The sequence below is a fragment of the Pseudophryne corroboree genome, chromosome 9 (assembly GCF_028390025.1).
Source record: "Pseudophryne corroboree isolate aPseCor3 chromosome 9, aPseCor3.hap2, whole genome shotgun sequence".
Classification (NCBI taxonomy): domain Eukaryota; kingdom Metazoa; phylum Chordata; class Amphibia; order Anura; family Myobatrachidae; genus Pseudophryne; species Pseudophryne corroboree.
The window spans coordinates 115,544,261-115,558,265 of NC_086452.1; the positions used below are offsets into that span (position 1 = coordinate 115,544,261).

General features: G+C 46.2%; 1 long non-coding RNA gene across 1 annotated transcript in view; it reads right to left on the minus strand.

Annotated features, from left to right (window-relative positions):
- Positions 1–1,611: 1,611 nt before the first annotated feature.
- LOC134956759 (uncharacterized) overlaps positions 1,612–14,005 on the minus strand; it is a 246,948-nt gene continuing 234,554 nt past the window's right edge. The window contains exons 4-5 of the long non-coding RNA XR_010186154.1: positions 10,926–11,034; positions 1,612–3,269 (exon numbers count right to left, since the gene is read on the minus strand). This is a non-coding gene — a long non-coding RNA (uncharacterized LOC134956759). The remainder of the gene's footprint in view (positions 3,270–10,925; positions 11,035–14,005) is intronic.

Here is a 14,005-nt window from a genome sequence, read left to right on the forward strand (position 1 = left end):
TCTCTTGCTAAACAGTCATACTTTAAGAACCTCATCTCCTCCCAGTCTTCCAACCCCCGGCGCCTCTTTGCCACTCTCAACTCACTCCTCTGCCCACCTCCACCTCGTCTCCCTTCCTCACTCTCTGCTCTTGACTTTGCCACTTACTTCACATACAAAATTGACTCCATACGTCAGGACATCACATCACACTAGACCATCAGTAACCAGCCTTCTCCCATCCCTTACCAACCCTCCCCATCCCTCGCACCTACTCTGACATCTTTCTCCCATGCATCTGGAGAGGAAGTCATGGCCCTCATTTGTTCATGTCCCCTCACCACCTCCCCACTTGACCCTATCCCCTCCAGCCTCCTCCGCTACCTCTCTCCTTCTGCTAGTTCCCATCTTTCCCACCTTCTCAATCTCTCTCTCTCATCAGGCACTGTCCCCTCTACCTTCAAGCATGCACTCATCTCTCCTATTCTTAAAAAACCTACCCTTGATACAAGCACTCTCTCCAACTACCGACCCATCTCTCTCCTCCGTTTTGCCTCCAAACTCCTTGAGCGTATTGTCTACAACCGCCTTACTTCCTTTCTTTCCTCACACTCACTGCTTGACCAATTCCAGTCTGGCTTCCATCCTCTCCACTCCACTGAAACTGCCCTTACAAAAGTATGCAATGACCTCCATGCTGCTAAATCTAAGGGACACTACTCTCTACTTATTCTACTTGACCTCTGCTGCTTTTGACACTGTGGACCATCCTCTCCTACTGCAAATCCTTCACTCCATTGGTCTGCGTGACACTGCCCTCTCTTGGCTGTCCTCCTACCTTTCTGACCGTTCATTCTCTGTCTCCTCTCATGACTCCACCTCCCCCTCACTTCCACTAACTGTAGGGGTACCCCAAGGTTCTGTCCTTGGTCCTCTTCTCTTCTCTCTCTATACATCCTCACTAGGTAAGCTCATTAGTTCTTTTGGTTTCCAATATCATCTCTATGCTGATGACACCCAAATCTATCTTTCCTATCTATCTTCCTGCTCTCCTCACTCGTATCTCTAACTGTTACTCTGCTACCCCTTCCTGGATGTCCCAGCGCTTTCTTAAACTTAACATGTCTAAGACCGAGCTGATCATCTTTCCTCCCTCCCGCATAACCTCACCTTCTACAATCTCATTATCTATTGATGGCACTACTATCTCCTCTAGCCCTCAAGTGCGCTGTCCTGGAGTAATCCTTGACTCCTCCCTCTCCTTCAAACCACACATTCAGCACCTCTCACAAACCTGCCGTTTTCATCTAAAAAATATTTCCAGGATCAGACCCTTTCTGACCCAGGATGCTACTAAGACTCTTATCCACTCACTGGTCATCTCCAGACTGGATTACTGTAATCTCCTCCTGACTGGCATTCCTGACAAACACCTCTCACCACTCCAATCTATCCTCGACCCTTTTACCCATGACAGCACCAAGTGATATGTGTGCAGACGGCTTATCGCACACCTTATATACCCACCAAGCCAGTGCACGACATGTGACGTACTTCATGGGCTACGCACTGCCGACGTGAAATGTAGGAGGTGGTCATAATAATGTGACACAACCGTGTATATATTTTTTTATTTTATGAACTTGTAGCATGGTTAAAACTGCGTGGATCACAGGGCTTAAAGATGCACGTGAAACAAAGTGCACTAGGGTAAAGCACACCAAACAGTACAATTTACAGCACACAGTGGGGCTAATTCAGACCTGATCGCTAGGCTGCGTTTTCGTACAGCAGGCGATCAGGTCTAAACTGCGCATACATATGCACCGTAATACGCAGGCGCATTGCACAGGTACAAAGCTGAACGCCGCTCAGTGATGGGTTTGTGCGAAGTATTCGTTTGCACGGGCGTTCGCAATGAGATTGACAAGAAGAAGCCATTTGTGGGTGTCAACTGACCGTTTTCAGGGAGTGTTTGGAAAAATGCAGACGTGTCCAAGCGTTTGACCGGACGTCAATTCCGGTGCTGGACAAAGTGAAATGTTCGCAGCGGCTGAGTAAGTCCTGGGCTACTCAGAGACTGCACAAGATCTGTTTGTACAGCTCTGCTACACATGCGTTCGCACACTTGCAAAGCGAAAATACACTTCCCCATGGACGGCGACTATGCAAACACAGGACTGCAAAAAAAACCTAGCAAGCGAACAGGTCTGAATTAGCCCCATGGAGTATAGCACAGCACACAGCAGTATGCTCCCTATACACAATCACTATACAGCACAGCCCGCAGCTTGAGCGGGATGGGGGGGGGGGGCAGTGTAATAGTACAGAGTGCGCTACAGGTGTCACTACACCCCGGTGACGCCTCTGGCGTGTAGCATGCCCCCTATACACAGTCACTATACAGCACAGCCACTTGTGAGTCTGGACACAGTACAGCCAGTATAGTAGAGTATAGCGAAGCACACAGCAGCGTGAAGAATGCCATCTATACACAGTCACTATACAGCACAGCCACTTGTGAGACTCTGGACCAGCACAGCTAGTGTAGCAGAGTATAGTGCAGCACACAGCAGTGTGCAGCGTGCCCCCTATACACACAGTCACTATACAGTACAGCCACTTGTGAGTCTGGACACAGCACAGCCAGTATAGTAGAGTATAGCAAAGCACACAGCAGCATGTAGCATGTCATCTATACACAGTCACTTATACAGCACAGCCACTTGTGAGACTCTGGACCAGCACAGCTAGTGTAGCAGAGTATAGTGGAGCACACAGCAGTGTGCAGCGTGCCCCCTATACACACAGTTACTATACAGCACAGCCACTTGTGAGACTCTGTACCAGCACAGCTAGTGTAGCAGAGTATAGTGGAGCACACAGCAGTGTGCAGCGTGCCCCCTATACACACAGTCACTATACAGCACAGCCACTTGTGAGTCTGGACACAGCACAGCCAGTATAGTAGAGTATAGTGCAGCACACAGCAGCATGCAGTGTGCCCCCTATACACAGTCACTATACAGTTGAGCCACTTGTTAGACTCTGTATACAGAATAGCCACTACAGGAGAGTATAAAGCAGCAATTGGCAGTGTGCGTTTAAGTGAAATGGTGACGAGTCCCGTCTGCGGCATCTTATATAGAATCCAACTCCCATGAGAATCCAACGCCGGGAGGATGACATTCAGCCTTCAAGTAGAATCCGAGTCTGGTGGGAACACCTGAGCAACGGATCGGATCAGATCCCCAATGTTTGGAGCTGCTCAGATTCCTCAGAATGCTCATCTGTAATAAAAATAACAAATAAAATCAATTTTGGATAAAAATAATTTTACATCAACAGATACATTAAATAGATAGATAGATAGATAGATAGATAGATAGATAGATAGATAGATAGATAGATAGATTTTGTTTATTGAATTGTACAAAAAAGCACACACACGCTTATACAATCACTTTACTTCCAGTCACAGTTATGTCGCATGTGCAGTGATCAGACGCACGTGGTGTTAGTTATCAGGGCCAAGTGCCACAGCTCTCCAAACTTGGCTGAATTTCATATTTAGCAACCCCCCTATAATCTACAGAGTGGTGGCTGCCTTTGCAAATGATTATGGAGTGACTGCAGAAGTTATATCCAAAAACACACGCAATGTTTTTGGCTGACTATCATAGGCGTGCGCAGCTAATATTATTAGTGGGTGCACTGCCGAAGGTGCGTGTCTAGCATCACCTTTTGGGCGTGTCTAGTACTGCCTTTTGGGCATGTCTTGCAACGTCTTTTGGGCATCTCTAGCACCGCTCACGAACATATCAAGCACTATTTTACATTCAGTAAAATCACATGGCTTAATCTAATTTCTCCCTAGTTCCTAATACAGTAGATATAATACACCCCAGAGAAATTAAATGATGTGACCACTGGCCGGTACTGACTGTCCGCTACGGCATAACCCTGAGTCCTAGCTGCAGTTGCACCCTATCGCTGCTTACACTTCCCCAATCTATCCCTGACCCAGTGGCGGAACTAGAGAGTGGTGGGCCTAGGTGCATATACATTCCCCTCCCCCTACACACATCCCATCCCATGCACCCCCCAGCATCTACACCCTGCTTTTTTTCTAGTGGCCCATTCTGCAAAGTACAGGAGAGTTAGCGGCCAAACTTTTCCGTTTTAATATAACACAAGTAATGTCCCCATGCCCCTTATTTACCTAACACCATAGAGTATGAGTCATACATAAATGCATATTATGCCACACAGTATGAGCCACAATTCACATTACACCACACAGTATGAGCCGAAATTCACATTTACGCCACACAGTATGAGCCAAAATTCACATTACGCCACACAGTATGAGCTGAAATTCACATTACGCCACACAGTATGAGCTGAAATTCACATTACGCCACACAATATGAGCCGAAATTCAAATTACGCCACACAGTATGAGCCAAAATTTACATTACGCTACACAGTATGAGCCAAAATTCACATTACGCTACACAGTATGAGCCAAAATTCACATTACGCCACACAGTATAAGCCAAAATTCCCATTACGCTACACAGTATGAGCCAAAATTCACATTACGCTACCCAGTATGAGCCAAAATTCACGTTATGCCATACAGTTTGAACCAAATTCACATTACGCCACATAGTATGAGCCAAATTCACATTATGCCTCATGGTATGAGCTGAAATTCACATTACGCCACACAGTATGAGCCAAAATTCACATTACGCCGCACAGTATGAGCTGAAATTCACATTACGCCGAGTAGTATGAGCTGAAATTCACATTACGCCGCACACTATGAGCCGAAATTCCCATTACACCACACAGTATGAGCCACATTCATATTACGCCACACAGTATGAGCCATTCACATTACACCACAGCATGAGCCGAAATTAACATTACGCCACACAGTATGAGCCAAATTTACATTACGCCACACAGCAGGGCCAGACTGGCCATCTGGCACTTCTGGCAAATGCCAGAAGGGCCGATGGCCACGTGGGCCGGTCAAGCGCTGACTGAGACACGCTGCCGCTCAGTCCGGCGGCAGCGTGTCTCAGCTGTCAGGAAAGGAGAGTGCCCGCCAGCGCGGCTGTGTCTGAAGCGGCGGCGTATAGCGGACTTCAAACCAGCTGCCGGTTCATGAGCCAATCAGAGCTCGCGGACCGGCAGCCAATCAGAAGCCGCCGGTCCGCGAGCTCTGATTGGCTCACGAACCGGCGGCTGGTTTGAATGAAGTCCACTATATGCCGCCGCACCAGACACAGCCGCGCTGGCGGGCGCTACCTCTCCTGACTCACCCGTCCCTCACAGCCGGAGCCCGGAGGAGGAGCAGCAGCAGCAGTTCAGCAGCGGTAAGCAGCTGCAGCACTGGCTGCTGTGGGGGCAATTGTATACCTAGCTGGCACTGTGGGGGCAATTGGCTGGCACTGTGGGGCATTTGTATACCTGGCACTGTGGGGGCAATTGTTTACCTGGCACTGTGGGGGCATTTGTATACCTGGCACTGTGGGGGCATTTGAGGATCTGGCACTGTGGGGTCATTTGTGGATCTGGCACTGTGGGGGCATTTGTATACCTGGCACTGTGGGGGCATTTGTGGATCTGGCACTGTGGGGGCATTTGTATACCTGGCACTGTGGGGGCATTTGTGGATCTGGCACTGTGGGGGCATTTGTGGATCTGGCACTGTGGGGGCATTTGTGGATCTGGCACTGTGGGGGCATTTGTATACCTGGCACTGTGGGGGCATTTGTGGATCTGGCACTGTGGGGGCATTTGTGGATCTGGCACTGTGGGGGCATTTGTGGATCTGGCACTGTGGGGGCATTTGTGGATCTGGCACTGTGGGGGCATTTGTATACCTGGCACTGTGGGGCATTTGTGGATCTGGCACTGGGGGCATTTGTGGATCTGGCACTGTGGGGGCATTTGTATACCTGGCACTGTGGGGGCATTTGTGGATCTGGCACTGTGGGGGCAGTTGTGGATCTGGCACTGTGGGGGCATTTGTATACCTGGCACTGTGGGGCATTTGTATACCTGGCACTGTGGGGCATTTGTATACCTGGCACTGTGGGGCATTTGTATACCTGGCACTGTGGGGGCATTTGTATACCTGGCACTGTGGGGGCATTTGTATACCTGGCACTGTGGGGGCAATTGTGGATCTGGCACTGCACTATTGGGGGCATATAATGTAAATTTCGGCTCATACCGGGTGCTATAATGTGAATTTTGGCTCATACTGTGTGGTATAATGTGAAAGAGGCACCAGTACTAGATAGTATAAGGGGTCCTACTATTGTGGTGCATAATGCGTATAAGGGGTGTATGGTGTGGTAAACTACACTGAAGGCCACGCCCCCTTTTGAGTGGCCACCCCCCTTTTCCGGAGGCACGCGCTTAATTACAAACTTCACATTTCCATACCCCCACTTAAAAATTTCCACTTCAACCACTGGTTGTGTGTATTTTAATAGAGAATGATGTACGCTTGTATGTTGTTAGAATATTAATTATATTTGTAAGAACATAGACTAATAAGTGGGAGGAGTCAGGGATAGTAAGGGGAGGAGTCACAGAGGTGGGCCTGTGTGCTTCAAAAATGCCAGGGCCTATTTTTAGTCCCAGTCCGGCCCTGCCACACAGTATGAGCTGAAATTCACATTACGCCACACAGTATGAGCCAAAATTCACATTACGCCACACAGTATGAGCCGAAATTTACATTACGCCACACAGTATGAGCCACATTCATACTGCGCCGCATGGTATGCTCCCAGCAGTGCAAGACACACATAAAACCCCCTGGAAACAGCTGACTGTTTGTCTCAGCTAATATATTAACTATAATATAAATAACCCGTCTTCTCTTTTTGATTTATTTCCAGAGTGTACCCACATATATATATTTTTTTTTCTTTTGTGGGGGGGGGGGGGGGAGTAACTTCACTTCAGGATGTAACATAATCAAGTCATTCTCCCTTCCCTGGCCCCCTTCTTTCCCCTGCAGCAGGAGCAGGCACAGCTGCAGGCTGCAGTGCTGAGCGGTGACTTACAATGACAGTGGTTTGCAGAATGTGACTTCCAGCAGCTGCTCGATTCCTCCTGAGAGGAACGCTGAGGATTGACAGCGTGGGCAGGAGAAGACAGAGGGCTCGAGCCGGCAGAAAGCGAGGGCGCGGTGTGAGTCACATGACGATGCAGAGGCCGGACGAAGGATGTTTCAAAGTGACGTAAGTCCCCCCTGTGCGGCCGCCGGTATATACAGCCTGTGACAGCCAGCGCATTCATCTGACCGGGCGGCAGGGGCAGCGGGAGAGGCACAGTGACATGAGAGAGCAGCAGGCGGCGGAGTCCTATCATACACCAGCGGGCCGCAGCGATCATCAGTGTGCTTGGCGTGCGGGGTGTGCCAGACATTAGGAGAAGCCTATGCGCACCAGGCACCCCCCGTGTGCACGCCTATGCTGACTATACCCCAAAGTATTATACTGCTAAGGATGGATTGAATTTATAGGTGCTTATTTATAATATAGCAAAAGCCCCAGAAGCCAGGACATGAGGCGCCACAAGGGGGGTGCAGATCGCAACCACTCACCAAAATGCCAGCTCCCCCACAGTTAATTGGAGCCGGGCGCTGCAGTGTGACACTATAATACAGCAGCAGGCTCCTGTCACTAAGAAGGAGCCGGCAGTGCAGCCACAGCCCCCTAGGGCAGCCCAGCTTTTCCGGGGATGTTGGGCGCACCCCCAGAGAGACCACATCTAATAGCAATGTGAATGGGGACTTCCACAAAGCCATGCCATTTTCCACAAAGTCATGTCCCCTTTTCGGGGGGCTTTTGTCAGCACTGGCTGTCACCGACCCCCGGTGCCACCACTGACCGGACTTGCTGGTTGCATATACTTGACCCTATAGGCTATGTACAGACGATGTTAGCCAAAGAAGCTAAACTCTTTGGAGGTTGGTTACTGGGTCTATACTGCAGGCCCCAGAGACAGCTATGGGGATTGTTTTTGCGATTGTTGAGGTGGACCATAGCAGATGTCTATGAATTCTGCTGTGGTACTCCCTCATACTTAAATGAGTTCGGTATGAAATACCGACAGTAGAGATGGCAGCGGTCACATGACCGACCGCGGTATCCCGCCAATGAGGATCCCTACACTGGACAGGATAGGTATTTTACTCCTCTCTTACTACCCTAACCCTTGGGGGGTAGTAGCTAGAGCTAATCAGTAGGGGGTGGCAGCTAGGACTAACCCTCGGGGGGGCTACGGCTAACAACCCCCCTAGTGCGTAACTGTAACCCTCACCTAGTGCCTTATGCTGACCACCCCGGGGCCCTAACCCTAAACCTAACCCCAACACTCACCTTCAGCATTACAGCGGTCCGTGCTCCAGTGCTGGTTTCCTGAGTGGTGTCGGGATACCAGCATCAGTCACATGACCGTCGGCATGCAGACCGCTGGGATGCCAAATGCACTCCACTTAAATAACCCTATTAAATTGCTGCATTCCCTGGAAACTGATGTTTTTTGGGATTGACTCAATAGGGCCCGTAAAGTAAACACTTGTATTAGTGAGAATATAGTGCTGCTCTATAAATCAGATACACTGCTATTCCAGTGTTTATTAGTTTATAGGGAGTCTGTGTCTTGGTACACTGTATATTATTTTATCACTTGTGATAGCAGTAGTGTTAACACCCTGCAGCAGATATCACTATTCTCTGGTAAGGAGTTAACAAATGACCCAATTCATATAACCTCACTTTGTTTAAAGAACAGAGAAAGAAAACATGTTTTGCTGGGAACCTGATCTTATTGTATGCAGGATTGGGCAGCTCCTTGTTACTAGGCAAACTAGCTGTGTCTATGGGACTAAAGGACGACTGAAGGGAGAGAATTACATTGTAGGGGTGAGGCCAGGGGGGTTGTTTTTCAACATGAGGAGCACAGCTGGGAAAAGTTGTGTTACTCTAATCACTCTGTTCCTAGAAATGTCTGTACATAGGAATGTTCTATGGAGTCAAGATTAAATAGTGCAAGGCACTTGTGATGGTCATGGTCAGATTACAAGAGCTGTATACTAAAAATATTTAACCTTGTTTAGCAGTTACAGTACTTCCATTATGTACTGGTCCTATGGTGATTGGTGGCAGTCTATTATAGGTCTATTTATTAGAAAATTACAATTACTATGAAGTTCTATAGCTATGTATTGCAGTGACAGAAAAATCTGTATTTATTGTCATTAAAATATCACAGATGCTAAGCTACTTCAGCAGCGCAGACATAACTTGCTGTCCGCTAAACTGCAACCAGACTGAAGAAGTTGTGCCTATGCAACGAAATGCGTCCTTCTGTTGATCATGGCAGTCTTCCCTGATCAGGATACCAGGCAGCCCCAGACTCCCAAGGGACATTGCTAATCTACAGACTTGCTTTGGACAGCGAGTGACAACCCTGAGACAACCACTATACTGTCGGCACACAGATCCACTCCGGACATTGACATTCTGAACCTGACACCAGATCGTGACTACCAGTAAGCCAGCAAACTACATCATCAGTGCCTGCCCATGCCTGAATAGAAAACATATCTCCACCTGGAGTGACTGGCTCCACTACAGAGAGATATTCTGCCCCAATGGAGGATGTCTAAACTACCTACAGTGAGGGTGGGTTTGGGGGAGAGGGGGTGATTAGAATCACACAGGGGCATGTCTAGCACTATGTTCATATCATCAATCATTCCTCTCATCATCTTGTGCCACCACTCTCCCCTTATATTATGTCACACACAGTAATCTTATCCCCTATCAATTCCCTTAACCCCCCACCTCACTTACCTATGGACATATTATGCTCCACAGTAGTGGCCCAAAATATTTGTATGCCAACGGTTCATGTTATGTCAAACAGTAGTGCCTACAAGACAGTTTACTTTATTAGTACATGTACAACTTACTGTGAGGCTTGGTCTCAGATCCTCCATGACAGCAATAAATAGGGCGCACAGTGAAGGGGAGGGTGCAGCTATACAGTATCTTATGAGCCACTGTGTGACACACTCAAAGCTGGCACCAGCAATCTTGTTGAAAAGCACAGAAACGACGTCTGACAGGGGCTCACTTGTTGCACTATATGCACACACCTACAGTATGACTAGGGTATATGTTTTTTACATATGTTGTATCACCATATAACTAAACATGAGTTATTATTTAATGCAATGTGATGATACAGTGTGTTGGGTATGGTATACAGACATCAGGATCCGGGCCACTAGTATGCCTGCATGGGGGCGAGCGCAATGAAGCCCCTTGCCGGACACCCACGATTGGGAATAGCCCCTATTAGCCGGGATTCCGGCTGGCGACATTGTCAGTGGTTGGGACTCCGGCATTCGTATCCTGACCACCAGGATCCCGACTGCCGGCAATGTAACTACATCCCGATACAGTATGTAACTGCTACCAAGCTGATTCAGAGAAATAGGACATACTGGGGAGGAAAAGATAAAGCGGGGCCCCAACTGGAAAGTCCCACTAAGATATATATTTAAATATTGAGCACAGGTTCAAAAACATGATGAACATGTGCCAGCAGGGTGCAGCCATTGTGGAAGTGGGAGCTTAAAATGAGATAAGCCTGAGCTGGGGGTGTAGTATTCACAAATCTTTTACCTTTACGGTGCACCCTGGCTACCTGGATTTAGTCAACCAAAAAGTGTCAGCTCATTCTGTTGGGGGAATTCAATTTACAGATAATTGACCCCCGTGGGCTATCCAATTAGCCCGGGAAACCGACAGTATCAGGGTGAAACTGAATATCTGATAGGTGCCATTATTACGTGGCCATGATCGTGAAAACACATGGATTCGGGAAGACCCACTTACTTTAGGTACGATACATGCTTCAGTGGACACGAATAAATCTCTTTTTCTATCTCCAATTCCTTTTTCCTTCCAATTACAGTTACAGTGCTCCAAAATGTGGTGATAATAACTGAAAAACAAAAGAACACTTTACAGTGTCATTCTATATATATATATATATATATATATATATATATACACACAATTGAAAACTCATAACACAGCTCCCCACATCCAAGTTCCCCTGATTCCCTCTTCCAGCATGTTTCAACCTCAGGTACCGTTGGTCTTTTTCAATTCGATAAGCAGTAGCATCTAACTATTTTTAAATGTTGGTCAGTCAATTGGGATTCTCATGAATGGTAACTAATACAAGTTTGAGCAACTTTACATTTTTAAACTTTTCAAATGATCTTAAAAATTATTAACCACTTTAACTGGCTAATATTTTTTCCAAAATGTTCCCTAAATTGAGATTTTATTTTGTTTCCTGGAAAGGTCACCTATGCTAATTTTGGGCAAGGATCTTGGATCTGTTGAGTTGGAGTGGGTTGGTCGGGGGGAGAAGACTCAGGGGAGGGCCACAAAGTGGAAGAGGGGCTGGCTTGATGTGCTTACCTTCCAGCAGCCAGTGATTTTTACATGGTCAAACCAAAAGCTACCATGTTGTCCTAGTGTTAACATCTGGCAACGTTCTATTCATTTGATTGGTATTGCTTCTTTCTCAATAATGATTAAAATCCAGCCATGACATGTTACCAGGTATAATATTACGTGGACACTTGTACACTATTGTAGTAACCCATTTGCTCTCAAAAACAACAAATCTCATCATAGACACAGAAACCTCAGTTCTGTGAATTTGTAACACCCAGCATCTCTCTGCAATACTTATCTTTCCAGGTCTGGCAGAACCACATCTTTACCAAACCCTAGCAACAGATCTTGATCAAGAGGCTTCATATAGTCTTTACTCTCAGGGGAAGATGTACTAAGCCTTGGAGAGTGATAAAGTGGAGATAGATAAAGTACCAGCCAATATTCTCTTAACTGCCATGTTACAGACTATTTGCAGAATGACAGTTAGGGGCTAAGGGGTCTATTTATTTACTAAGCCTTGGACGGAGAGGTAAGGTGGACGGTATAAAGTACCAGCAAATCTGCTACTAACTGCCATGTCACAGGCTGGGTTCGAAAAATTGCAGTTAGGAGCTGACTGGCTGGTACTTTATCTCAATCACACTTTGGCCCTCATTCCGAGTTGTTTGCTCGCTAGCTGCTTTTAGCAGCATTGCACACGCTAAGCCGCCGCCTACTGGGAGTGAATTTTAGCTTAGCAGAATTGCGAACGAAAGATTTGCATAATTGCGAATAGAAATTTCTTTGCAGTTTCTGAGTAGCTCGGGACTTACTCTGCCACTGCGATCAGTTCAGTCAGTTTCGTTCCTGGTTTGACGTCACAAACACACCCAGCGTTCGCCCAGACACTCCCCCGTTTCTCCAGCCACTCCCACGTTTTTCCCAGAAGCGGCAGCGTTTTTTCACACACCCATAAAACGGCCAGTTTCCGCCCAGAAACACCCACTTCCTGTCAATCACGCTCCGATCACCAGAACAATGAAAATTCCTCGTTATGCCGTGAGTAAAATACCTAACTTTTGAGTAAAATAACTAAGCGCATGCGCTCTGCGAACATTGCGCATGCGCAGTTTGCGACAAATCGCTCCGTTGCGAAAACCACTAACGAGCGAACAACTCGGAATGAGGGCCTTTATCTCCATCCAAGGCTCAGTAAATAGACCTATAATTGGCTTGTACTTGATGTCTCTCCACTTTATCACTCCCCAAAGCTTAGTACATCCCACCCTGATCAATGTCATCCAGTGGCGTAAGTTCGTCCCAGTTGCCCGGAGGCAAGATAAATATTGGTGCCCCCTATTTCCTATATTAAGATAAATATATATATGTATGTGTGCGTGTGTTCCGAAAAAAATGTATATACTGTATTTATACATTTAATTGTCTTTTATTTTAAATCACACATTTCTTAGCAGTCATACCAAGGATTAGAACCATGACCTGTTACACTAACAGCAGACACTTTACTGATGGAGTTATGAGAATTCTAACTATATGAAGTAGAAGTTACGTGTAATTGTCAGAGAAGCATCTTCTAGTTAAAATTCTCATATTTCCTATACAGGAGCAAACAGCTTCATCAGTAAGGCGTCTGCTTCCAGTGTAATAGGTTGTGGTTTCTAATCCTGGGTGTGACACTTGTAAAATGTGTACATTCAGTATAATAAAGAGGGTGTGATTTGTAAAGTGCAGGGACCAGTGAGGAAGTCGGACACTGAAAAGACAGCGGTAGCTATCAATTAACTTAATTCAATGGTGTCACAGAATGGGAGGAGAGGTGCCCCCCTTCAGAGCAAGAGCCCGGCGGCAGATGACTCCGTTGCCTCCCAGAGTTCTGCCTCTGATGTCATCCAAGATGGTAGCTGTGGAATACTAAAAAAGCACAATGCCTTAATTGCAAAGTAGAACAACTTTGCTGAAAGATTTGTACTTACTCAAATATAAATTGCAAGTGATATATATATAAAAAAAAAAAAATAGCAGCACACCTGCAATACTACAGCTATATGATTAAAATACGTGAAAGTGCCACTTCAAAAATCACAGAGAATATAAAACAATGATACGAAATAACTCTTACAATCTGGTTCACAAATTCTTCAGCAAAGTGAATTTCAAATATACATAATGTAATCCATAAACCCCTTATACATCACACACCCTTGGTAATAAAAAAAGGGAAGTATAAAATGCAGATACTGTAGATTGTGGAATATTCCACCACCAGTTGTATAGATGAAACAATAATAGTACACTAATGTGCAGACACTACCAAAGTAATATAACCCATGTGAGAATATATAATCAATGAATAATATTTATTACCCTAAAAATGCTAAAAACAAAGCAGGTAGGAAATACACATTGTATAATCAATATGTCCCCATAAATGGGTAAATTATTAATACACACTTAACGTACTTGTAATAAGAGTCTAAAGAACTGAGTGGCTTTTTAATGAA